Here is a 25,742-nt window from a genome sequence, read left to right on the forward strand (position 1 = left end):
TATCTGGCCAATCCATGAGGTCAGGTTACTTTGGCTAGGTGGAATGGCTAAAGGGTCAATGGATATAATAGCTACAAAAGCAACAGCATGATCTCCCTAAAATGCTTATGTTCCTGTGACTCTTAATGATCAAATTTACTTAAACATGCCCTAACAACAATAATTATAATACAAGACAACCCCAAACCATTTCTCACAGCTTTTGGCTCCTTCTTTAGTCTTTGTTTGGTTTTTCTTTTCTGTGTGTGCCAGTCCTCGGGCTTGAATACAGGGCCTGGGTACTGTCCTTAAACTTTTTGCTCTACCATTTGAGCCACAGCTCTACTTCTGGCTCTTTTTTGGGGAGAAGGGCAGTTAATTGAAGGTAAGAGTCTTCCAGACTTTCCTGCAGTTTTGAACTACAGTCCTCAGATATCATCCTCCTGAGCAGCAAGGGTTGATTACAGGAGTGAGTCGCCAACTCCTGGCTGAGTATTTTTTTTTTAATGTATCCTATAGAATTTTCATTGGATGGAAATTCTGCTTAGGAAAAAGAAGGAGCAGCTGCTCTTTGTCTGGTGTTCAGAGACATTTTTCCTAATCCAAATGGGAATCATAAAGTACACTATTCCTTTGAACCAAGAAGATTCATTTGCAGGGCTGCCCCTCCCCACCCCAGGCACCGAGGTAAGATGCTTATTCTTCCTGTCTGACCTCTCATGAAGCCCAGCTGGTCTTCTTAACCCAGCAGCCATCAGCTCATTTCCCTCTTTGTAAATAGGATATGATCCCTTTTTACTTAGATTGAGGAGTAGCTTGGTATTGTGTCTCCATAAATGTCTATTCTTTTAAACAAAGAGGCGCCTGTGTAAGCTGCTAAATAGAGCGATTGCTCAGAACATCTCCCCATTCCACACAGTCGGAGCCTGGAAGCAAGCAGATGATACAATGAAGCATTGGCTGCAGGTGACTAAATTGACATTATCTCATCTGTAAACTGTGCACAAGAGAGGATAGACTTCAACCTACATGTTGGTGGCTCACACCTGGAATCCTAGTTACCCAGGAGGTTGAGACCTGCAGGTTGCTGTTCAAAGCGAGCCCAGGCAAGAGAGTCAGTGAGACAATTATCTCCAATTAACCAGCAAAAAGCTTGAATTGGAAGTGTGGCTCAAGTGGTAGAGTACCAACCTTGAGAGAAAAAGCTAAGGGACAGTGCCCACGCCCTGAGTTCAAGCCCCAGTACCAGCACAAACACACACACACACACACACACACACACACACACACACACACAGAGAGTTATCTACTTCAAGGGGATAAGGAGATAAGGGATGGAGGGCATGGAGTTGACTGGCATACACTGTATACACATGTAGAAACTTTACAATGAACACCTCCCCAACAACTAATGTACTTCAATAGAATAGTTAAGAAAATTCAAATAGATAATATGAATGTGTAGTATGCTTTAAACAACAGTCTCTTAAAATATCTAAACAATAAGAAAGTATATTTTTCTAATGACTATGTGTTAGGTAAATTTTTATATGTAGTTTCTATGTATTTACCCACAAAATCCCCATATCCAGTGCTGTCTTTCACAGATGAAGGTCACATGATTGACCCCCTCAAAGACGAGGGCTTTAGGCTGTTGAGAAACAGCCTAAACAGTTATGAGTGACTTATTGTAGAAAGAGTTCTTCAGAGCTAGGGTTCCATGTGGCCAAACAGCCAAAATATGTAGCTTGAAAAGTCATCAAATTTATCTTCCTGGCCTCAGTTACATTTACTTCCATTGCTTTTGCTAGCCAGTGTTTCAGAAAATAGATTAGACACTGGCTGTTATAAAATATGCAGATAGTCAGTTTCACATGACTGTACTGAAATACCTGGGAACAACTAACTTAAAAAGACAAAAGGTTTGAAGCTGGGCATGGGAAGCATGCCCGTAGACACCAGAGCTATTGATGCTTTGAGGGTACACTTCTAATCTCCTATTCCTTCAGGTCATAAATGACCCCGCCGAAGATGCTTTCACTATAGCAGCAGAAACAGACTAAGACAAGTTGAGGATGAAAATAATTAATTGTAAAACGAATCGCCACACATATCTCAGCATCCTCATCAGAAGCACCCAGCCCTGCTATGTCCTGGCGTGATGAGGACACATATTGACTAGATTTCAATGAGGGCTAATGGAGGTGACGTAGAATGATTTGGGGAGGTGGGGGAAAGCAAAGACATGGAGTCACCTAACTTGGTACTATGCTTTTCCTGTTTTCATACAGTGATGGTGGACAGAGGACAGACAAGAACACACTGGATGGCCCTACTTGGCAGGTTCCCAGGCAGGATGAGATCAGTGCTGGAATTAAACACCTCTGTACTGACTCCCTGAAAGGAACTTCTATACTCAATTATTCCCGAAAGCCATGGGACCTTGTCTCTCTCCCAGGAGCTTCTCTATATAACTTGCAGATACTTTTTTGTAGCCCCCTAACTCCCTAATCACAGGGCCACTGAAAGGACCCACTCACCAGGAAAAAGAGATCCTGACTTAAAATTGGCCTGAGTAACATGAGGCCCTCACAAACTTCATGTTGCCTTGCATTAGGGCTCCTAAATTTCATACCCCTTAATAATTATATCAAAGTGTGTCTCCTATGTTCCCTCTTACTTTGTCTTGTTACCAGTGGTAGATCTGAGTCTCCCAGCCTTGAGACACTAACTGCTGAACATAAAAGCAAGTTTTCAGGTAAATGTCCCTGTACTTGAACATACCAGTGAGGTTTCATCTTGTTAAAAAACAACAACAACAACAAGAAAATGTGGTATATATATATATACACACACACACAATGGAATTCTATGCTTCTATCAGAAAGAATGACATTGCTCCATTCATAAGGAAAATGGAAAGACTTGGGGAAAAAATATCATACTAAGTGAAGTGAGCCAGACCCAAAGAAACATAAACTCTATGGTCTCGCTTACTGGTAATAATTAGTGTATGTCTAGGATAGTCCTAGCAGAGGATCACAATAGCTCAGTAGCTATGTACATAGGAACACATAAGATGATGCTAAGCGAAATGAACGCCAAGATATGGAAACAAGTAGTTTTTCATTGTTGTTGCTATTTTTAATGTACTATGTGAAAGCATTTCTTTTTTTTTCCTTGTGTTTTTCTTCTCTATGGTTTAGCTCCTGCTGTCACTGTATTTGATTTCGATTGTATATACATTTATCTGAATTAGGGAAAGGAAGGAGAACATGAAAATGATGAGTCAAAGCGTAAAAAGTGAACCAATGCAACAGAGATGCTTACAAGACAATATGTTGGAAATTAACTGCACAACTTGGGGGGAGGACAATTGGGAAGGAGGGAAAATGGGAGAAAAGTGAGGGAGGAGGTAACAAGTTTGACAAGAGATGTACTTACTACCTTACATATGTAACTGGAACCCCTCTGTACATTACCTTGACAATTCAATTTAAAAAAATCAATAGAGACAGCATGTGGGTACACACACACACACACACACACACACACACACACACACATACACACACCTAAAAAGATTCCAGTGGACACAAGAGAGCCTGGATAAGAAACAGCACCTGCTGGTGCTGCCCTTCATTACAACACAGTGTGCAGTGACCCTAGTATGGAACACGAATGACTCAGAACAGTGGGTGGATTCAGGCAATTTCTCAGTACCACAATGGTACTTCCTGACTTGATTATAAGAAAAACACAGCATATTTTTCTGTTTGTTTTTGCTGTTATTCTTTTTAATCGTGCTCTTGCTTCCCCCCCCCCCCTTTCATTGTTTGCCTCCCCAGTGTATAAATGATTTCCAGGGACCAACAGGAACTTGGAAAGCCAGCTATGACCTGATGTGTTCAACCCAGGGAAGGCATTCAGGCCCTGCACACAAAGGCATGGGACATAAATAGAATTGCCCAATTAGAACCAAAAGGTCCAACTTGTACCAAAAGACACCTTCATATCACTACGTTTTAAACCCTACTGGGAGATCGTCTGAATTATTTTAAGGGGTACAAATGCACTGTAGAATTGAAGTACTCTAAAACTGTCTTAGCTGTTCCTCTGGGAAGCCCTACATAAAAGGCTTTCTTTGTAAAGTTGTAGTGGTTTGCTGCTCCAAACCAATCACTGTTATCCAAGGTTGGCCAAGCATCAACATTCTTCTCCTATTTCAAGGCAAAGGCCTCAGTAGTTCTCTTTCAGTTTTCTTACAGAACAAGAACATGTATATTCAAATAGAGGTTCCAATGCATGTCCCTGGATATTTTGAGCTCTGTTATTAATGGGAAAGCACCTTGTGTTTGTTTGGTGGAGGGTTTGGTGGCAGGCAATAGAGAGGAAGTCAGGGCTGCACTCTAGGCCTGGTTTACCACAGAGCAGCCTAGGGAACACAGAATCAAGCCCTGACTGAAAAAAACCAAAAGAGTCTAGGATGCAGGATCCAGGCGCAAATGGCTCACACCCATTATCCTAATTACCCAGGAGGTTGAGACCTGAAGGATCAAAATTCCAAGTCAGAGGCTAGGAATGTGGCTCACAGGCAGAGTGCTTGCCTAGCATGCATGAAGCCCTGGGTTCGATTCCTCAGTTCCACATACACAGAAAAAGCCAGAAGTAGCACTGTAGCTCAAGTGGTAGAATCCTAGCCTTGAGCAAAAGTTCAGGGACAGTACACAGGCCCTATGTTCAAGCCCCAGGACTGGTAAAAAAAAAAAAAATCCAAGTCATCCCAAGACAGGGAAGCCCACATGACTCTATCTCCAATTAACAAGTAAAATGCCAAATGGAGGTATGGTTCAAGTGATAGAAGGCCAGGTGTGAGCAAGCAAGCCAAGTGACAGCACAAGGTATAGGCATGCTCCCCTCCCCCCGAAAAAAAAGAATTTTTAAAGGCAGAAAACAAAGCAACAGTGAGCTGCTGTGATGAAGATCCAGAAGTGCAGCTCAGGGTCAGGCCTCCAGCTACCTGAGAAGAGTAGAAGCTAAGTTACCTGGACCAGGACAGAAGCACCGCCCAGGCTTGGTAGAGCTCATGGAGTATATAGCTTCAAGTGAAGCTAAAGTGGGACTTGGTCATAGGGCTCTGATATCATAGAAGTCAGAGAAAGCAGTCAAAACTAGAAGATCATCAAACTGCAGAGCTTCTGCACGGCAAAGGACATAGCTCGCAAGATAAACAGAAAGCCCACAGACTGGGAGAAGATCTTTACCGGACATTCAACAGACAAAGGCCTCATATCTAAAATGTATGCAGAACTAAAAAATTACCTTCTTCCAAAACAAAACCACAAAGAACCAATAGCCCCCTCATCAAGTGGGCTAAAGACTTACAAAGAGACTTCTCTGATGAGGAAATGAGAATGGCCAAGAGACATATGAAAAAATGCTCTACATCACTGGCCATAAAAGAAATGCAAATCAAAACAACATTGAGGGGCTGGGAATATGGCCTAATAGCAAGAGCGCTTGCCTCCTACACATGAAGCTCTCAGTTCGATTCCCCAGCACCACATATATGGAAAACGGCCAGAAGGGGCGCTGTGGCTCAGGTGGCAGAGTGCTAGCCTTGAGCGGGTAGAAGCCAGAGACAGTGGTCAGGCCCTGAGTCCAAGGCCCAGGACTGGCCAAAAAAAAAAAAAAAATTGAGATTCCATCTCACCCCAGTAAGAATGTCATATATCAAGAAAACTAACAATAACAGTTGTTGGAGGGGATATGGCCAAAAGGGAACCCTACTTCATTGTTGGTGGGAATGTAAACAGGTTCAGCCACTCTGGCAAGCAGTATGGAGATTCCTCAGAAGGCTAAATATAGAACTCCCCTATGACCCAGCAGCCCCACTTTTGTGTATCTATCCAAAAGACCACAAACAAAATCACAGTAATGCCACCAGCACAACAATGTTCATTGCAGCACAATTTGTCATAGCGAGAATCTGGAACCAACCCAGATGCCCCTCAGTAGACGAATGGATCAGGAAAATGTGGTACATATACACAATGGAATTTTATGCCTCTATCAGAAAGAATGACATTGCCCCATTTGTAAGGAAATGGAAGGACTTGGAAAAAATTATACTAAGTGAAGTGAGCCAGACCCAAAGAAACATGGACTCTATGGTCTCCCTTATTGGGAATAATTAGTACAGGTTTAGGCAAGTCATAGCAGAGCATCACAAGGCCCAATAGCTATACCCTTATGAACACATAAGATGATGCTAAGTGAAATGAACTACATGTTATGGAAACAATTGTTATATTACAGTTGTAACTACTTTCAACATCCCATGTGTATCTGTAGCTTCTATTATTGATGATGTTCTTGTATCACCTTCCTGTGGTTGTACCTACACTATCTCTGTAATCTTATCTGAGTATATTGGAAACCATGTATACTGGTATTGGAAGTAGGAAATTGAAAGGGAATACCAAATTTGAGAGACACAGGGTAAAAAAAAGACAAACAACTACAAAAGCAATACTTGCAAAACTGTTTGGTGTAAGTGAACTGAACACCTCCGGGGGAGGGGGGAAGGGAAAGGGGGAGCAGGGAGGGGGGTATGAGGGACAAGGTAACAAACAGTACAAGAAATGTATCCAATGCCTAACGTATGAAACTGTAACCTCTCTGTACATCAGTTTGATAATAAAAGTTTGAAAAAAAACTAGAAGACCCCCCCAAATTAGCTTCTCTTTGGCAAGGTGCTGGTGACTCACAGCTGTAATCCTAGCTACTCAGGAGGTTGATACCTGAGGGAAGTCTGTGAGATTCTTAGCTCCAATTAACCAGCAAAAAGCCAAAATTGGAGGTATGTCTCAAGTGGTAGAGCACTAGTCTTGAGCAAATAGAAAGCTCAAGGACAGTGTCCAGACCTTGAATTCAAACCCTGTTATTGGTGCACATGTGCACACAAACACACACACTCACATACACACTTGCATTTATTGAGTCAATTGCTTTATCACCAAGAAAACTGCAGATAATTGGTTTGGAGCTTGCAGTGAGGTCAACATATATTCAAAGCTCATTAAAATATATGCCTTGCTGGGGAATGTTACTGGATTCTCTCATATTGACTTAGGATGCAGCCATATGACAATTGTCGGGGGTGGGGTTAATATACAGGGACAATGTAAACAAAAGCCCTTCAGCCCCCATATAAAGTCTAGAATGTACTCTTTACACCAGTACCCTCATTTTTGAGGTCTTATGATAAGATATTCTAGAATACTCCTAATTCAAAATATTGGAGTCAAAAAAGATTCAATCAATGATCTTTTACAGACTGTTTCCCTCATGTTGAAGAGTACTCTTCAACACATTCAAAATGAGTTCTTAGCTGTTCATGGATGCATTGTGACAAGACCACTTAATCTATCTGTGTAGCACGCTTGGGGCCTCAGTCTTCAGAAGCTAACAGCAGCTCTGAAAAGGGCAAGGAAGACAACAGCCAGGGCTTCCCTGGGAGAGGCAGGGAGAAATCCAACTTTGTTTCTCCTACCAAACCACTCATAGACTTCCTTGATCACTTCTCTTGTCACCATTTCCTTGTTCTACACGACACATTGCAGCACAACAAGCCCTCTTTCTCCCCAGGGAGTGTTCAAGAAGGTCAGAAAGGTCAGGAAGACCTGTGATAAGAGCAAGAATGCCTACACATCTCATTTCTCTGGGTACTTGTGGTCCAGTATTTGAAACGGTACTTCTGCCATTTTGACGTTAGGTGGCACTCGAGTACAGATTTCTGCTATTGACTTAGTACCATATAAATAAGAGCTTGATAATGAAGGCTTAGTAGCTTCAAGGGTTTAGGAGAATCCAGGTGACAGTTCTTTGAGCCTTTTGTACATGAGTGGTAGTAAATACGGTATCTCATGGTTGTCCACTGCTGATAAATAAACCTATTAAAGCTTGTTTTTCTGGTGCTGGTCCTGGGGCTTGCAATCAGAGCCTAGGCACTGTCTCTGAGCTTTTTTGATCCAGGCTAATACTCTGATAGTTGAGCCACAGCTTCACTTCTGGGTTTTTTTTATGGTTAATTGGAGATAAGTGTCTCATGGAAATTCCTGCCCAGTGTGGATTTGAACTAAAATCTTCAGGTCTCAGCTTCCTAAATAGTTAGGATTACAGGCATGTGCTACCATCAGTGCCCAGTCTTAAAACCCATTTTTACTCATTCAAGTTGGATTTGTTTGAAACATTCTTGGGGTTGTCAGTGTCATTCCAGTTTGGAGGAAACACACCTGCTCTTTAGGCCTCCCAAAAAAATCCACACAACTTACAGCTGTATATAGGAGGAAAGGCCTTGATGAGCAGTGTGTATCAATGACAATGGTATAAATATCCCATCATGGCTGATGTTGAGCTATCATTGTGTTATCACCTAACCCAGAATTGGGAAGAATGCACCACTTGTTCTAGCAAGCTGTATACACTGGAAGGACTCGGGACTTAGAGATAAATAAAACACTACCTGTAGATTCATAGACTAATGTGTGGGTTAACTGAGGAGATAGAACATCCAGTACTGATTACAGTAAATATGGCAATCAAAATCCCATAGTCAGAGCTGATATATATGTATATGATTTATTTCAGTGAAATCTGGTCCTCCAAGAAAGCAAAAGTCTCATGCAAACAAGATGAGGCCTTGATTGTGGAATGTCACACATCAGTTATAAACCAGAGAAGGTCATTGGATCTAAAAAAAATCATGTTAAAGTGAAGTAAGTCAAGCTCAGAGAGACAATCAATGCATGTTTTCTCTCATATGCTGAAGCTAGATCTAAAATCCACTGGGACATGATAAATTATACAGGACTCTAGGCATTCACACACAGTGAGAGCAAAGGAGTTAACTCTTAGGGGAGAAACAGAAAGGTGCAATTCCTCTGATCATAGAAAATAGTACTTATCCAGGAAGTGGAAATAGGAGTTTGTTTTTTTCTTTTTTGTCTTGTTTTTCCATCTTTGGGGGCGGGGAGAAGAGGGTACAAAAATGGAGGGACAGAGGGTGAACAAATGTAGCAATGGTACTCACTAGACACTATGTTGAAAATGAACTATACAACGTGTGGTAGGGAATGGGGGGGCGGGGACTGGAAGAAAGAAAGGAAGGGATGATACTGTCCCACAAGAAACATATCCATCACCTGACTTACGTAATGGTGACCCTTCTGTATATTACCTTTCTAGTAATAATTTTTAAACGTTTTTAAAAGAGGGTTATCGGAAATCCCACCTGTTTTGTTTTATTTATTTATTTTTTTAATGAGAAGTGACCCTAACTATGAAAACGCTGAAACAGATGGCGTTCCACGATCGCTGATAAGCAGGAGAGGAAGGAAGTGAATCAAGGCCAGCATGATTTCATCTAGGCATCCTAGGTGTATGACCTGGGTCCCACCCTCCTGACCTCTGCTCCCTGCCCCTGCTGCTGTTTGGCCCCAGAGGAAAGAGCCATAGGGATGGGAAGGGGTGAGGAAAGGCACGGGATAAGCTTAAGAATCCAGAAGAGGCAGAAGCCCAGCCTGTCGGCATCTCTAGATCTCATCCTCCTGCTCTTGTGAGATCTGCTCTCGCCCCTGCCTTTTTCTGGGCAACCCTGTGTTCTGGCAAAGTTAAAGTGTTAGTCAGATCTTCAGCAGGTACCCAGCATCCCAGCATCTTTCTCCATCTGCTGCTCCTTCTACTGGTTCTCTCATTTACATCTTTTCCTTTGTTTTCCCTTCAGCTTCTTCCCATATTGAGGTTTCCTTTAAGGTTCAACCATTTCTTGATGTGTTTTTTCTGTTTACGCATGTGTGTGTGCATGTGTGTGTACGTGTGTGTACAACTGATGCTTTCACTTGGCTTTTTCCACTCAAGGCTTCTGTTCTACCACTTGAGTCACACCTCCATCTCTGGTAAATTGGGTATAAGGATCTATGGAACTTCATTGGCCAAGCTGGCTTTAAAAGCATTGCTCCAAGTTCTACCTCCATTATCCCACAATCTCTTCTGTGTATTTCTGTGTTTCAATCCACCCCACCTGACCCCCAAGGTCTCACTATGTAGCCCAGGCTGGCTTTTCAATGCCCATCTACCTGCCTCAGTCTCCTGCACTACAACCCCCAGCTTTGAATGGCCTTCATTTAATGACAGCCCCTCTATGCTTCAGAGCTAAGAAACAGATGTTTCATTTGGCCTTTTACCTATCACGAGATGGAAGCTGGCTTGGCTTCAGCCTTCCTAGATGCAGTCTGGAAAGGCCTTCCTAGCTTGAAGCCCAGCCTCCAAATTCACGCTGCTCCTAGAAGAGCCACCCCCTCCCTATCCTTAGCTCCTGCTTCTGCAGATGTGCACAGCACTAAGAAATGGCAAGGTGGCACCATGTCACACAACCACTGAGTAATGTGTGAGATCTGTGGCCCACTTATTTTTAGTGTGCCCAATAGTTTCCTGGATATGGGACGAAATGAACTTATTTAGTAAGTCACTGCATATGGCTTGAATTTTTTTATGAGGAAAAAACAAACCTCCCAGATGGTGGCTCTCTCATTTTACCAGGACCCGGAAGTGCAGAAGGAAGCACAGCCCTAGGCCCAGTTTCTGTCTGAACACCTGAATCCTCTGCTACCCCTTGTAGGGAAAAAGTGTTCAGGTATTCACAGCATCCGTGTCAGGATTCTGTGTCAAAGGTTGTCATCAAATTTAGTGACTATTAAAATTCTTTGTTTTTTGAGTTCAAGACTGAACTTGAACTCATGAGCCTCCTGCCTCTGCCTCCAGAGTGCTGTGGACTATAGACATATGCTGTCATACCTGACTCAAATTCCATTTCACATTCGTTTCTTTTTCCCCTGGTTGTTTTCTGCTGTGTTTGTCTTTCACATAGTATCAAAAAGATTGAGTTCCTTGGTTCAAAAAAAAAAAAAAGGAAACTCTCACTATAAAAATATCTTGACCCCTTCCAGATGAGGACAATCCCTTCCTTGTGGGAAAGTAGCTTTGCTTGGAGCTGCAGGACAGGAAGCAAGCCCGCTGCAACCATCACCAGAGGGCCAGCCAAACCTCACCAGGGGAAGTACTAAGACACAGGACAAACAGGGAACTCCAGGCAGTGGTGAGGGAATCCTGAGCTCTGGAAACTAGGTTGCTCCTTTTGGTTATTGGCACAACCTAGCCAGAAGGCACTGTTCATTCCATACTCCATCTAGGGGTATTTGTCTCGGGAACTGGTGTTGAAAGAGATGGAAAGTCAGAGAGAGGATATTATGTGCAAAGAGAGACAAGTATCAATACCCCTGAGATTCTCTCACTTTGGGGTACAGAACACAGCTCGCTCTCTCTGTCTCTGTCTCTCTGTCTCTAGGTCTCTGTCTCTCTCTGTCTCTCTGTCTCTCTGTCTCTCTGTCTCTCTGTCTCTCTCTCTCTCTCTCTCTCTCGCAAATAGGCCTCCTTCCTGTACTGATGGCCCTTCCTGTACGGATGTCCCTTAGAATGGCCAAGAGTACGAAGGGCTTACTTGGAGTGACACAGAGAGATGAGTACAGGCAGCAAGATAGGTTAGATAGACTTTTCAAAAGAAATGATTCCTAAGGCCAGCACGATGGTTCATACTTGTAATCCCAGCTGCTCATGAAGCAGAGATCAGGAGGATTGAAGTTTGAGGCCAGTTCCAGCAAAACGTTCATGAGATTCTTATCTCGGGTAGTCAGCTGGGCATGGTGGTATGAACCTGTCATCTCAGCTATGGGGGAGGATGTGAAAGGACGATTGAGGTCTTAGGCCAACCTTCTCTATCAGTAAAAATGAGAGACCTGGAAAAATTACTAACGCACAGAAGGATTGGGGACATTGCTCAAGTAGGTCCTGAGCACAAACCTCAGTACTACAAGACAGTAGCTAATGTAAAAATAAAATATTCTGAAGTGAATTTCACCAATGTGGACAATCCAATTGGATAAATGAAACGATTTTTTTCTCTTTCTCCTTTTTTTGTTTTTTCCATACAGGTATTAAAACTCAGGGGGGCTGGGAATATGGCCTAGTGGTAAAGTGCGTGCCTCATATACTTGAAGCCCTAGGTTCGATTCCTCAGCATCACATATGTAGAAAAAGCCAGAAGTGGCACTGGGCTGAGGTGGTAGAGTGCTAGCCTTGAGCAAGAAGAAGCCAGGAACAGTGCTCAAGCCCTGAGTTCAAGCCCCAGGACTGGCAAAAAAAGAAACAAACAAACAACTCAGGGCTTTGTGTTTACCAGGCAGATGCTCTACTTACCTATCTCTCCCAGACCTTTCTATTATAGCTATTTTCCAATAAAATCTTGTATTTATGGGCATATTGTGGCCTAGATCATGATCTTCCCAATCTTTGCCAATCTTAAGTAGCTGACATTACAGGTGGAAGCCACCAAGCCTAGCTCAAAACAATCCTTTAAATAATAGCTAAAATTAATGGACTGTGTACTAGATTTTATAGAAATGAACTGTAGCAATCTAGAAAACATCTGATTTTTAAAAATTAATTTAATTATTGTCAAAGTGATTACTGTCGGGACCCCTTTCACCCTCGCGCATATCCTGCCCCGTCCTGCCTGGCGGAAAGCTGGAGTACAGCCCAATGTGCAAACCTTGGCGGTGCGCCCCTCCTCCCCTCACAGCCTTAAAGAACGACACGGGAGTCACACGAGCTGTCTCGGGGTAAGCTTCTGGAACTACTACCGGTTTTACTCAGGGGAGGGGTTTATATAACAGTAATGGCGGCAGGAAGGGGAGGGACTAACTGCATATTAGCAATAGGCTGATAAGCTGCCTGTCATAGTGATGTCACAGAACTTCCTCTATGGGAGGTCATCACATCCCATAGGACCGCCCCTTGGGCCTGGCCCAGCACCATTCTGACACACACACGTGGCCGAGGCGGAAGGCAGGTCTGGTTTGCTACCTCTTCCGGTTCTGGACCCCGAAGTGGGTAGGAGTGGCTAACAGCCATGCAGCCCCAGGGCCGGAGAAGAGGCAGGCCTCTCGGGACTGCCCCTTAAAGGTATAGCCAGAGCCCAACAGATTAAAGTTTCATATGTAAGGCTGTGAGTACATTTCCTACCAAACTTGCTACCTCCTCCCACTTTCCTCCCTCCCAATTCCCACGCCCTCCCGAGTTGTACATTGGTTTACAGCATATTGTCTTCTAAGTATTGCTGTTGCATTGGTCCACCTTTTACCCTTTCTCTCTCCATTTTGACATTCTCCTTCCCTTCCCTATCTCTAATAAATGTATACAAATTACCCAGGGTACCAAAATCAGTTACAGTGATATCAGGGGGTAAAACCATGTGGAAGAAAGACAAAATAAAAAGGCATAATTTCACATGGTATGTTACAAAGAACAGCAATGATAAACCACTTATTTCCATAACTTGGAGTTCATTTTGCTTAGCATCATCTTATGTGTTCATGTGTGCATAGTTATTGAGCTATTGTGATCTTCTGTTAGGATTATCCTAGACATGTACTGATTATTACCAGTGAGGAAAACCATGGAGTCTATGTTTCTTTGGGTCTGGCTCACTTCACTATGATTTTTTTTTTTCAAGTCTTACCGTTTGCTTACGAATGGGGCAATGTCATTCTTTCTGATAGAAGTATAGAATTCCATTGTGTATATGTACCACATTTTCTTAATCCATTCATCTACAGAGGAGCATCTGGATTGATTCCATATTTTAGTGATAGTAAATTGTGCTGCAATGAACATAGTTGTGCTGGTAGCTTTAGTGTGGTCTTGCTTGTAATCCTTTGGGTAAATGCCCAAAAGCGGATTGCTGGCTCATAGGGGAGCTCTATGTTTAACCTTTTGAGGAACCTCCACACTGATTTCCAGAGTAGTTGAACAAGTTTACATTCCCACCAACAGTGTAGTAGGGTTCCCTTTTCACTACTGTTATTAGTTTTCTTGATAATGGACATTCTTACTGGGGTGAGATGGAATCTCAATGTTGTTTTGATTTGTATTTCTATTAGGGCCAGTGATGTTGAATACTTCTTCATGTGCTTCTTGGCCATTCTCATTTCCTCTTCATACATCTCTTTTTAAGTCTTTAGCCCATTTATTAGGGGGCAGTTGTTTCTTTGAGGATTTGTTTTAGGCGAACTTTGTTTTTTGAGTTCTAAGTATATTTTAGATATGAGGCCTTTGTCTGTTGTATGGCCAGTGAAGATCTTCTCCTAATCTATGGGCTTTCCATTTATCTTGCTAGCTATGTCCTTTGACATGCAGAAGCTCTGCAATTTGATGCAATCTCATTTGCCCAATCTTTCTTCCATTTGCTGTGTTTCTGGGCTTTTATTAGGAAAGTTTCATCCTGTGCTAAGGAGCCCAAGTGTCTCTCCTATTCCTTCCTGCAATGTTTTCAGGGTATCTGCTTTCACCTTGAGGTCTTTGATCCATTTGGAATTGATTCTGGTGCAGGGTGATATATAAGGATCTAGCTTCAGTTTGTTACAGGTGTTTAGCCAATTTTGCCAGCACTATTTGTTGAATAAGCTGTCTTTCTTCCATATTATTTTTTTGTCTTCATTATCAAAGATTAGGTGGCCATCGGTCTGTGGTTTCATTTCTGGGTATTCAGTTCTATTCCATTGGTCCTCAGGGCTGTTCTTGTGCCAATACTGTTTTTATTACTATAGCTTTGCACCAGAGTTTGAACTTTGGTATTGATATTCTTCCAGTACTGTTCTTCCTGCTTAGGATTGCTTTTGCTATTCAGGCTCTTTGATTGTTCCACATAAAAATTTGGCATTAAAGAATGGTGTTGGGATATTGATGAATTTGTAGATAGCCTTTGGGAGTATTGCAATTTTCACAATGTTAATCCTCCCAATCCAGCAGCATATAAGGTTTTTCCACTTCCTTATTTCTGCTTTAATTTCCTTTTTCAGGTTTTTAAAGTTTTCATAATATAGGACATTCACTTCTTTGGTTAAGGTTATTCCTAAATATTTTGGTTTATTTGAAGCTATTGCGAAAGGGGTTGCTTTCCTGATTTCAGCCTCACTCTTCACATTGTTCTCACACAGAAAAGTTATTGATTTTTGAGGATTTATTTATTTATTATTATTATTTTTTTTTTTTTGCCAGTCCTGGGCCTTGGACTCAGGGCCTGAGCACTGTCCCTGGCTTCTTCCCGCTCAAGGCTAGCACTCTGCCACTTGAGTCACAGCGCCGCTTCCAGCCATTTTCTGTATATGTGGTGCTGGGGAATCGAACCTAGGGCCTCGTGTATCCGAGGCAGGCACTCTTGCCACTAGGCTATATCCCCAGCCCCCTTTGAGGATTTATTTTATATTCTGTTACTTTGCCAAAGTTTTGGATTAGCTCAAGTAACTTGGGAGTAGAGTCTATGGGGTTCTTTAAATACAGTATCATGTCATCTGCAAAGAGTGTTTTACTTCATCTTTCCCTATTTGGATCTCTGTTGGGAGCTGAGCCACTGCAAAGCTCATCCTGACCTCTGACTGTGTTGTTATCATCAAGGATATGCTAAGTGTGAGAACATTTGCTTACTAGTAAGTCAGCACTAACCTGGAATTGCTTTACTATGTCTGCTGGAGTCCATTCCTATGTTAATCAACCTCATCCTATCTTTACTGCCATCAGATCTTGCGAACTTCAAAGCCTTTTTGTGTTCTTGAACTTTAGTAACCCTATATTATTCCCTGGTTCCTAAACTGCATATAAGCTGGAAATTAAGAGAATAAAGTGGCTGCAGTCTTGAGGTATAGTTTTGAGCTGCAGACCTCCCGGACCCCATCTTTTGTCTGTTGTCTTTTTTCCTCTTGTCTTGTATCTTTCTTTTTCTTTAATCCTCGCCCCCTCAATCAGGATTCCCTTTCACTGCCAGCTGGCTCCGGCACATGGCGCCCCAACAGGGACCTGAAAACCTGGGACTACAGCAGAGGACCCTGCTGAGGTAAGGACGTCCGATCACTTGGGAAAGAGAGTGGGAGAGAGTATGGAAAAGTATCGTCAGGAGTGAAATATTATGGGACAAGGTAACAGTCGCACACTATATGTGCAAGCCCTCAAAGGGATGCTTCGTGCCTGGGGAGTGAAAGTGGGGCAAAGTCAGTTAGAATGTTTCTTTAACTTCATCGAAGAAGTATGCCCTTGGTTCCCAGAGAAAGGAACCATTAACTTAGTTGTTTGGCAAAAGATAGGAAAAAGAATTCAGGGACATTATGACACAAAAGGCCCTGAAAAAACCCCAGTGGATGCTTTTACTCTTTGGAACCTGGTCAGAGATTGTTTGGATCCTAGACATGAACAGATTAAATTCAATCAGTCGATTGGAGAAACTGAACAGGGACCTGATGCGTGTCTCCCAGCCCCGGGAGCTTATGCAGCTGCCCGGGAAGAGCTAAGAAAATTAGTAAAATCTGAGCCCACTGGGCTAGATATTAAGAAAGACTCAGATGGCTCAGACACTGAGGAAAAAATATACAATGAGCCTACTAATCTCACCCCTAAGCGTAGTGCCCTGCAACTCTCCTTGGCGCAGGCTGCTCGTAGAGGGGAGGACATTTCTGGTTTTCACTTATTCCCTATAATGGAGGATCAAGATAAAAAAAGATCTCATCAGCCTTTGCCATTTAAACAAATAAGAGATCTAAAGAATTCTTGTACTCAATATGGCCCTACAGCACCATTTACTCAAGTCATTCTTGAAACTTTGGCTACTGAAGCTTTATGCCCAAATGATTGGAAACAGTTGGCTAGGGCTTGTCTTAGTGGAGGAGATTACTTATTGTGGAAGTCTGAATTTGTGGAACAGTGTCAGGCCACGACAAGGTTAATAATGTACCTGCTACATTTGCAGAGCTCGCTAGGGAAGGTGCTTCCAATGACACCCAGTCCCAGTTAAATTACACTCTAGACGTTTATGCTTAGGTCAGTGCTGCTGCTAAACGTGCCTGGAATAGACTCCCTAACTCTAGTAAGACTGAAGACCTCCCCAAAATTAGACAGGGACCAGATGAACCTTATCAAGATTTTGTCTCTCGATTATTGGAAGCAACAGGCTGTCTGATCCAAGATGGGGATGCTGGCAAGGTTCTTGCACAACAATTGGCATATGAAAATGTTAATGCAGCTTGCCAAGCGGCCATTAGGCCTTTTAAGAAAAAGGAAGGAATAACTGACTATATTCGGCTTTGTGCAGACAGTGGTCCATCCTATATGCAGGGCCTCACGCTGGCCGCAGCGCTCCAAGGGCAAACTATAATTGAATTTTTATGTACCCTCGAAAAGGGGGAAAGGGAAGGGGACACCCCTGTGCTACTGGGCCTCCCCACAGCTGTTTTTCCTGCGGACAAATGGGCCACTTGATGGCTCATTGCCCTAATCAAAGAAAGGGAGCTATGCCTGGAATTTGTCCCCCTTGTAAAAAGGGGGAGCATTGGGCCAAGGATTGTAGATCTATTTTGAATAATACTGGCTGCTTGATTTCTGGAAACTGGTGGAGGGGCCAGCCCCTGGCCCCACAAAAATTTTGGAGACAGCTCCTTCCTTTTCCCAACATCAAGCTTATCCCCTGACTACCCACAGCAACAATCAGTTTCCAGTCTTCTCCAAGCAACACCAGGGAGTGCAGGACTGGACCTCTGTTCCTCCACCTGCACAGTACTGACTCCGGAAATGGGAGTTCAGGCCCTCCCTACAGGAGTCATTGGCCCCCTACCAAGGGGATCCGTTGGCTTACTGTTAGGCCACAGCAGCTCTGCACCGAGGGGCCTACATATTATTCCAGGAGTGATAGATCAGGATTATTCTGGAGAAATAAAAATCATAGCTTCAGCACCTGCTAGTGTTATTTCTATCCCTGCAGGACAAAGAATTGCTCAGCTCATCCTTGTTCCTTTAATTTCAGTCGCACGGTGCCTCAGCCACTACAAACCCTAGGGGAAAAAGGAGTTTTGGGTCTTCAGACATATTTTGGGTCCAAAACATAAAACGGGAATGGCCTGAGCTTACAATTTATATTCAAGAAAAGCCCTTTTGGAGTATACTAGATACAGGAGCAGATGTGTCCGTGATAGCCAGGAGACATTGGCCCTCTCACTGGCCCCTTACTGCATCTCTCACATCCTTATAGGGGATTGGCCATGCCACAGATCCCCAACAAAGCAGTGCCATCCTTAACTGGAGAGATGGTGAGGGCCATTCTGGGACTTTTCAACCTTATGTATTGGGTCATTTGACCATAAATTTGTGGGTGAGGGATATTATGGAAAAGATGGGAGTTTATTTGTTTATCCCTAGTGACACAATTACTCGACAACTCTTAAGTCAAGGGCTACTGCCTTCAGGAGGATTGGGAATTCATCAACAAGGAATGCGAGAACCCATTCAACCCCAGCCCCGACCTCATAGACAAGGACTGGGATATTTTTTTTTTTTTTGGCCAGTCCTGGGCCTTGGACTCAGGGCCTGAGCACTGTCCCTGGCTTCTTCCCGCTCAAGGCTAGCACTCTGCCACGTGAGCCACAGTGCCGCTTCTGGCCGTTTTTTCTGTATATGTGGTGCTGGGGAATCGAACCTAGGGCCTCATGTATCCGAGGCAGGCACTCTTGCCACTAGGCTATATCCCCAGCCAAGGACTGGGATATTTTTAATGGGGGCTGCTGCTCATCCTGCCCCTCATGCCGTTCCTATCACATGGTTATCAGAGACCCCGATGTGGGTGGATCAGTGACCCCTATCAATTGAAAAGATTATTGTCGCCCAACAGCTGGTGCAGGAACAGCTGGACTTGGGCCACATTGCTCCTTCTACTTCCCCATGGAATTCACCTATTTTTGTTATCAAAAAGAAATCTGGTAAATGGAGACTTCTTCAGCATCTCCCATGAGTAAATGCCACAATGGAACTTATGGGGGTGTTACAACCAGGTTTGCCCTCTCCTAGGGCAATTCCTCAAAATATGTACAAAATAATAATTGACTTAAAAGATTGTTTTTATACCATATCCCTTGCTCCTCAAGATTGCAAACGCTTTGCATTTAGTGTCCCTTCAACTAATTTTAAAGAACCCATGAAACGATACCATTGGCTAGTGTTGCCCCAAGGCATGGCAAATAGTTCCACCTTATGCCAAAGCTTTGTAGCACAGGCTCTCTCTTCTACTCGCAAAAATTTTCCTTCTGTTTATATTATTCATTATATGGATGATATTTTATTAGCTCATTGAAATCCTGCAGTAGTACGCCAAGCTTTTGGACAATTAAAACAAGATCTCACCTCTTTTGGGTTAGTAATAGCTAATGAAAAGGTATAGGAGCATTCTCCGTATACTTATCTTGGTCATATTTTAGGTCCTTATTATTTTACTAGTCAAAAATTACAGATTAAGACTTCTCATTTGCGTACTTTGCATGATTTTCAAAAATTTCTTTTTTTTTTTCTTTTGGCCACTCCTGGGCCTTGGACTCAGGGCCTAAGCACTGTCCCTGGCTTCTTCCCGCTCAAGGCTAGCACTCTGCCACTTGAGCCACAGCGCCGCTTCTGGCCGTTTTCTGTATATGTGGTGCTGGGGAATCGAACCTAGGGCCTCGTGTATCCGAGGCAGGCACTCTTGCCACTAGGCTATATCCCCAGCCCCAAAAATTTCTGAGATATTAATTAGCCTCGCTCTTATCTTAAATTATCCACAGCTGAATTAAAAACCTTATTTGAGCAAAACCAGCATCCAGAAGCAGTGGAGAAACGCAGGAAAACAAAAAGGAGCAAAAAAGAAGAACCGAAAACCTACACGGAGCCGGAGATTCATTGGGGCACCCTCCCCCCGCCAGCCGACCCTGGCCCAAACAGGGTCAGGCTGGGAAAGGGAAACCCGGCGATCGGCAGACAGGTTGCCAGGAGCGCAGAATCCATATAGCGGGAGACCCCACGGACACAAGGCAGGGTGCGGACCAAGACACACCCGGCAGCGACGAGAAGTTCGGGTCCACACCGGATTCGGACAAGGGAACCCAGCGCGGCAGAAAGAGGGAACGGGGGAAGCCACCACGACACTTCGCCAACCCCTGAAGGGCCAACGGCTGCGCGGGACACACACACAAAGCAGCAAAAGTGAGTCCCCCATAATCCCTTCCCCCAACGGGAGACCCAAGCCCGACAAAGAAGCTATATCTCCCTCCCTCCCCCTCCCCACTCCCGTGGGAACAAAGAACCCCCAAATCAGGCGGGAAGCTCCCATCAGGCGCTGGGAAGCCAGTCTAGCAGGGGAAGGGCGGAACAGCCCCAAGCCCCCAAAGGTTCCTGAACTGGCAGAACCGGCCCCGTCCCCTTCCCAACAGGGGCCGGGGGACGGCCGGCAGGGCAAGCCCCACCCGAGGCGCCTAGACCTTGCGGACTCTTACAACTAAAATCACAGGCGCTGGTGGGCAATACCAGCCCAGCAGGGTCACCTAAGCCTGATCTCGTTCCCCCTCCTCGCAGCGGAGGCGAGGTCTGAGGGTGCCAAGCCACACCCGGACAGTCGATCCCACTGGGCCCCACACATACTGCCTCCCCCCCCCAACAGACTCGCGGGAGGGCGCAAGCACAACCCAACAACCCAGGGCTCGCTCTGGGAGGCAGACCCCGCTAAAGTGCCTGTTGTAGGAGACTCACAGTGCACAGGAGGGCGGGGCCCCGGTGAAAGCGCCCGCTCTGGTAGGCGTGCCCTGCACTGGTGGGCGGGGCCACAGCGACAGCACCTGCTGCCGTAGACACGCCTACACAGAAGGGAGGGAAGATCTACACAGACCTCCAGATGCGCAAATCACAAAGAAACATAACTCAGTTCATCAAAGGACAAGCCAACTCGCCATCTCCAAAAAGCAGCACGACTGAAGAGGAGATGGAGAATAAAAAAGCAAATGAGGCCATGTTAACAGGAATGATTGAAACCGTCAGAAATGAAATCAGAAAACAATTCCAGGAGTTTAGAGCAGAAATCTGGAAGGACACCCAGGAAGCCAAGAAAGAAATGGAAGCAAAACTGGATACAATGCAAGCCTCGTTTAAAGAAATGGAAGCAAAAATGGATACAATGCAAGCCGCCTTTAAAGAAAATCTCCACACCCTGAGAATTGAAATGCATGAAAAAATAGATTTAAAATACAACTCTTTAAAGGAAGAAATTTCCACGATCAGAGCTGATATGACAACCATGAATAGCTCTCTGACATCCATAAACTCCACAATTGAAACCATAACACAAAGAGTGGACCATATGGAATCCAGAATCTCTCGCCTGGACGATGAAGCAGCTGACAACAACCAGAAAATGACCACACTCCAAGAAAAGGTGAAGCTTCAGGGAAGATTAATCCAGGAACTAATGGACAAAGACAAGAGATATAATCTGCGCATAATTGGAATAGAAGAAGGAGCCGAATATCAGAGCAGAGGGCTTAATCATGTTCTCAATAAAGTTATTGCAGAAAACTTCCCCATTCTCACAGGGGACCCCATCCAGGTAACCGAAGCCTATAGGACACCTGGCAGGCCAGACCCCAGGAAAACCACCCCAAGGCACATAATATTCAAGACTACAGACCTCAAGATTAAAGAGCAAATTCTGAATTCAGCCAAAGCGAAGAAGGAAACTTTTTTCAATGGGAAGAGGATTCGAATAACATCCGACTTATCCACACAAACTTACCAAGCTCGAAGTGAGTGGAAGAACACCATCCAAGTACTTCAGAATAACAATTTACAACCTCGGATCAAATATCCAGCGAAACTGGAGTTCACATTCGAAGGGAGAACCAGATCTTTCCACACCAAAGAGGAGCTAAAGGAGTATGTGAATAAAAAACCAGCCCTACAGCGAATATTAAGAGGGGAAGCCCACCCAACAGAGATCGTAAAAGACACACAGACAGAATCAGAAAGAAACTTCAATAGCCAAAGTCCAGCAGAAAGACCAGCTCACTAAAGACAAGAAGAAAAAAAAAAAAAAAAAAAAAGAGGAAAAAACAGCCCAACAAGAAAATGGAAGGAGAAAAAACACCCTTATCCTTGATCTCTTTAAATATAAATGGCTTAAACTCCCCGATCAAGAGGAGCAGACTGGCAGAATGGATCCGCAAACAAAAAGTTGACATCTGCTGTCTACAAGAGACCCACCTTACAGCAAGGGACAAAAACAGGCTTTGAATGAAAGGATGGAGCAAGATCTACCAAGCAAATGCACCCACCAAAACGGCAGGTGTAGCCATTCTGATCTCAGACAAGCTGGACTTCTCTTTAAAGTCCACTCAAAAAGACAAAGAAGGACACTACATATTAATACAAGGAAAAATCCAGAATCAAGACATCATGGCGATAAATGTATACTCACCGAACAAAAGAGGCCCGACATATGTCAAGCAAATTCTCACAGAATTACAGAGCAAGATAGATGCAAACACAATCATAGTGGGTGACTTTAATACTCCTCTCTCTCCAAGAGACAGATCCAACACCCAGAGGATTAGTAAGGGAGCTGAGGACCTAAATAACACCATTTCCCAAATGGATCTAACAGACCTATATAGAACCTTCCACCCTACAGAGACCCAATACACCTTCTTTTCAGCAGCCCATGGATCATATTCCAAAATAGACCACGTCATAGCCCACACAAAGAACCTCAGCAAATACAAAAGTATTGACATCATCCCATGTATTATATCTGATCACAGTGGATTAAAGGTAACCCTCAACAACAAAGGATACCACAGAGCCTATACACACTCTTGGAGGCTAAACCCCACGCTGCTATCCAACACTTGGGCCACAGATCAAATTAAAGATGAAATCAAGGAATTCATAAGCCACAATGACAAAGAAAACACATCACAAAGAAACCTATGGGACACAGCTAAGGCAGTACTGAGGGGCAAGATCATTGCACTCAGTACCCACATTAAAAGAATGGAAGCAGAGCAGGTGAATACCCTCACGATGAAACTAAAACAACTGGAGAAACAAGAAATGACAGAATCTAAAACGACTAGGAGGGGAGAGATTACAAAGATTAAAGAAGAGATAAATCTGATTGAAAATAGAAAGACCATTCAACAAATAAATAAGACTAAAAGCTGGTTCTTTGAGAAAATAAACAAAATTGACAGACCCCTTGCAAGACTCACAAAAAAAAGAAGAGACTGATATTCGTAAAATCAGGGACTCCACAGGAAAAATTACAACAAGTACACACGATATTCAAACAATCATAAGGAGCTATTTCCAAAACCTCTACTCAACAAAAAACAATAATTTTACAGAAATGGATCAATTCTTAGAGAAGTACAAACTGCCCAAACTGAACCAAGAAGAAATAAATCAACTAAATAAACCAATAACTTACGGTGAGATACAGGAGGTAATCAAGAACCTCCCTACTAAGAAAAGCCCAGGCCCAGATGGATTCACCAACGAATTCTACAAAACCTTTAGTGAGGAGCTAATTCCAATACTCCTCAAACTCTTCCGCGAAATAGAAACGGAGGGAGAAATCCCAAACTCATTCTACGAAGCTAATATCATACTCATCCCCAAACCAGGCAAAGATCCAACAAAAAAAGAGAACTACAGACCAATATCACTAATGAACACAGATGCAAAGCTCCTCAATAAAATATTAGCTAACAGGATCCAGAAAGTGATCAAGAATATCATACATCATGACCAAGTAGGCTTCATCCCTCAGTCACAAGGATGGTTCAACATCCGTAAATCAATCAACGTAATTCACCACATAAACAGAACTAAAATCAAGAATCACATTGTTATCTCAGTCGATGCCCAAAAAGCCTTCGACAAAATACAACATCCATACCTATTAAAAGCTTTGGAGAGAACAGGAATAGATGGAACATTCCTCAAAACAATAAAAGCCATATACAACAGACCAACTGCTAATATCATATTAAATGGAGAGAAACTTAAATCATTCCCCCTAAACACAGGAACAAGACAAGGATGCCCACTCTCCCCACTTCTGTTCAACATAGTACTGGAATCCCTAGCCATAGCAATAAGGCAAGAGGAGGACATCAAAGGGATCCACATCGGCAAGGAAGAAATCAAGTTATCCCTATTCGCAGACGACATGATCTTATATCTCAAGGACCCAAAAAACTCAGTACCCAAACTCCTACATCTAATAAACCAATTTGGCAAAGTAGCAGGATACAAAATCAATCCACAAAAGTCAGCAGCTTTTCTGTACACCAGCAATAGACAAACAGAAAAGGAAATTATGGAAACAATTCCATTTACAGTAGCCAAAAAAAGAATAAAGTACCTAGGGATCAACTTAACCAAGGACGTGACGGACCTATTCAATGAAAACTACAAAAATCTAATAAGGGAAATCAAAGAAGACACAAGGAGATGGAAAGACCTCCCATGCTCATGGGTAGGCAGAATCAATATAGTGAAAATGGCCATATTGCCCAAATTGTTATACAAATTCAATGCAATACCTATCAAAATCCCAGCCACATTCTTCACTGAAATAGAGAAACCAATCCATAAATTCATATGGAACAGCAAAAAACCTAGAATAGCCAAAGCAATTCTAGGCAAAAAACATAGTGCAGGAGGTATCACCATACCAGACTTCAAGCTCTACTACAAGGCCATCATTACAAAAACAGCATGGTATTGGTATAAAAACAGATCGGAAGACCAGTGGATTAGAATTGAAGACCCAGAAATAAAACCGCACTCTTACAGCCAACTGATATTCGACAAAGGAGCTAAAGACATACAATGGAATAAACATAGCCTCTTCAACTACTGGTGCTGGGAGAACTGGGCAGCCATATGCAGAAAACTCAAAGTAGACCCAAGCCTATCACCATGCACCAAGATCAACTCAAAATGGATCAAGGACCTCAACATCAGACCTGAATCCTTGAAACTACTGAAGGACAGAGTAGGAAAGACACTAGAACTTATAGGCACAGGAAGGAACTTCCTGAATAGAGTCCCAGGGGCACAACAAATAGGGGAAAGACTCAACAAATGGGACTACTACAAATTAAAAAGTTTCTGCACAGCTAAGGTCATAGCCACCAAAATAGAAAGACAGCCAACGATATGGGAAAGGATATTTACCAGCACAGCAACAGACAAAGGCCTGATATCTGTCATCTACAGAGAACTCAAAAAACTAAGCCCCTCCAAGCCCAATAAACCTATTAGGAAATGGGCAAAAGAGCTAAAGAGAGACTTCACAAGAGAAGATATAAAAATGGCAAAGAAACACATGAGGAAATGCTCAACATCCCTGCTAGTAAAGGAAATGCAAATAAAAACAACCCTGAGATACCACCTCACCCCAGTTAGAATGGCCTATACTCTGAACTCAGGAAACAACAAATGCTGGAGGGGCTGTGGGGAAAGAGGAACCCTTCTCCATTGTTGGTGGGAGTGCAAATTAGTACAGCCACTTTGGAGAACAGTATGGAGGTTTCTCAAAAAGCTCAATATAGACCTACCCTATGACCCAGCCATACCACTCCTAGGCATCTATCCTAAACAGCAAAACCCAAGATATCAAAAGGACATTTGTACTTCCATGTTTATCGCGGCACAATTCACAATAGCCAAAATTTGGAAACAACCCAGATGCCCCTCCACAGATGAATGGATCCAAAAAATATGGTACTTATACACAATGGAATACT

The sequence above is a fragment of the Perognathus longimembris genome, chromosome 3, assembly GCF_023159225.1.
Source record: "Perognathus longimembris pacificus isolate PPM17 chromosome 3, ASM2315922v1, whole genome shotgun sequence".
NCBI classification, from domain to species: domain Eukaryota; kingdom Metazoa; phylum Chordata; class Mammalia; order Rodentia; family Heteromyidae; genus Perognathus; species Perognathus longimembris.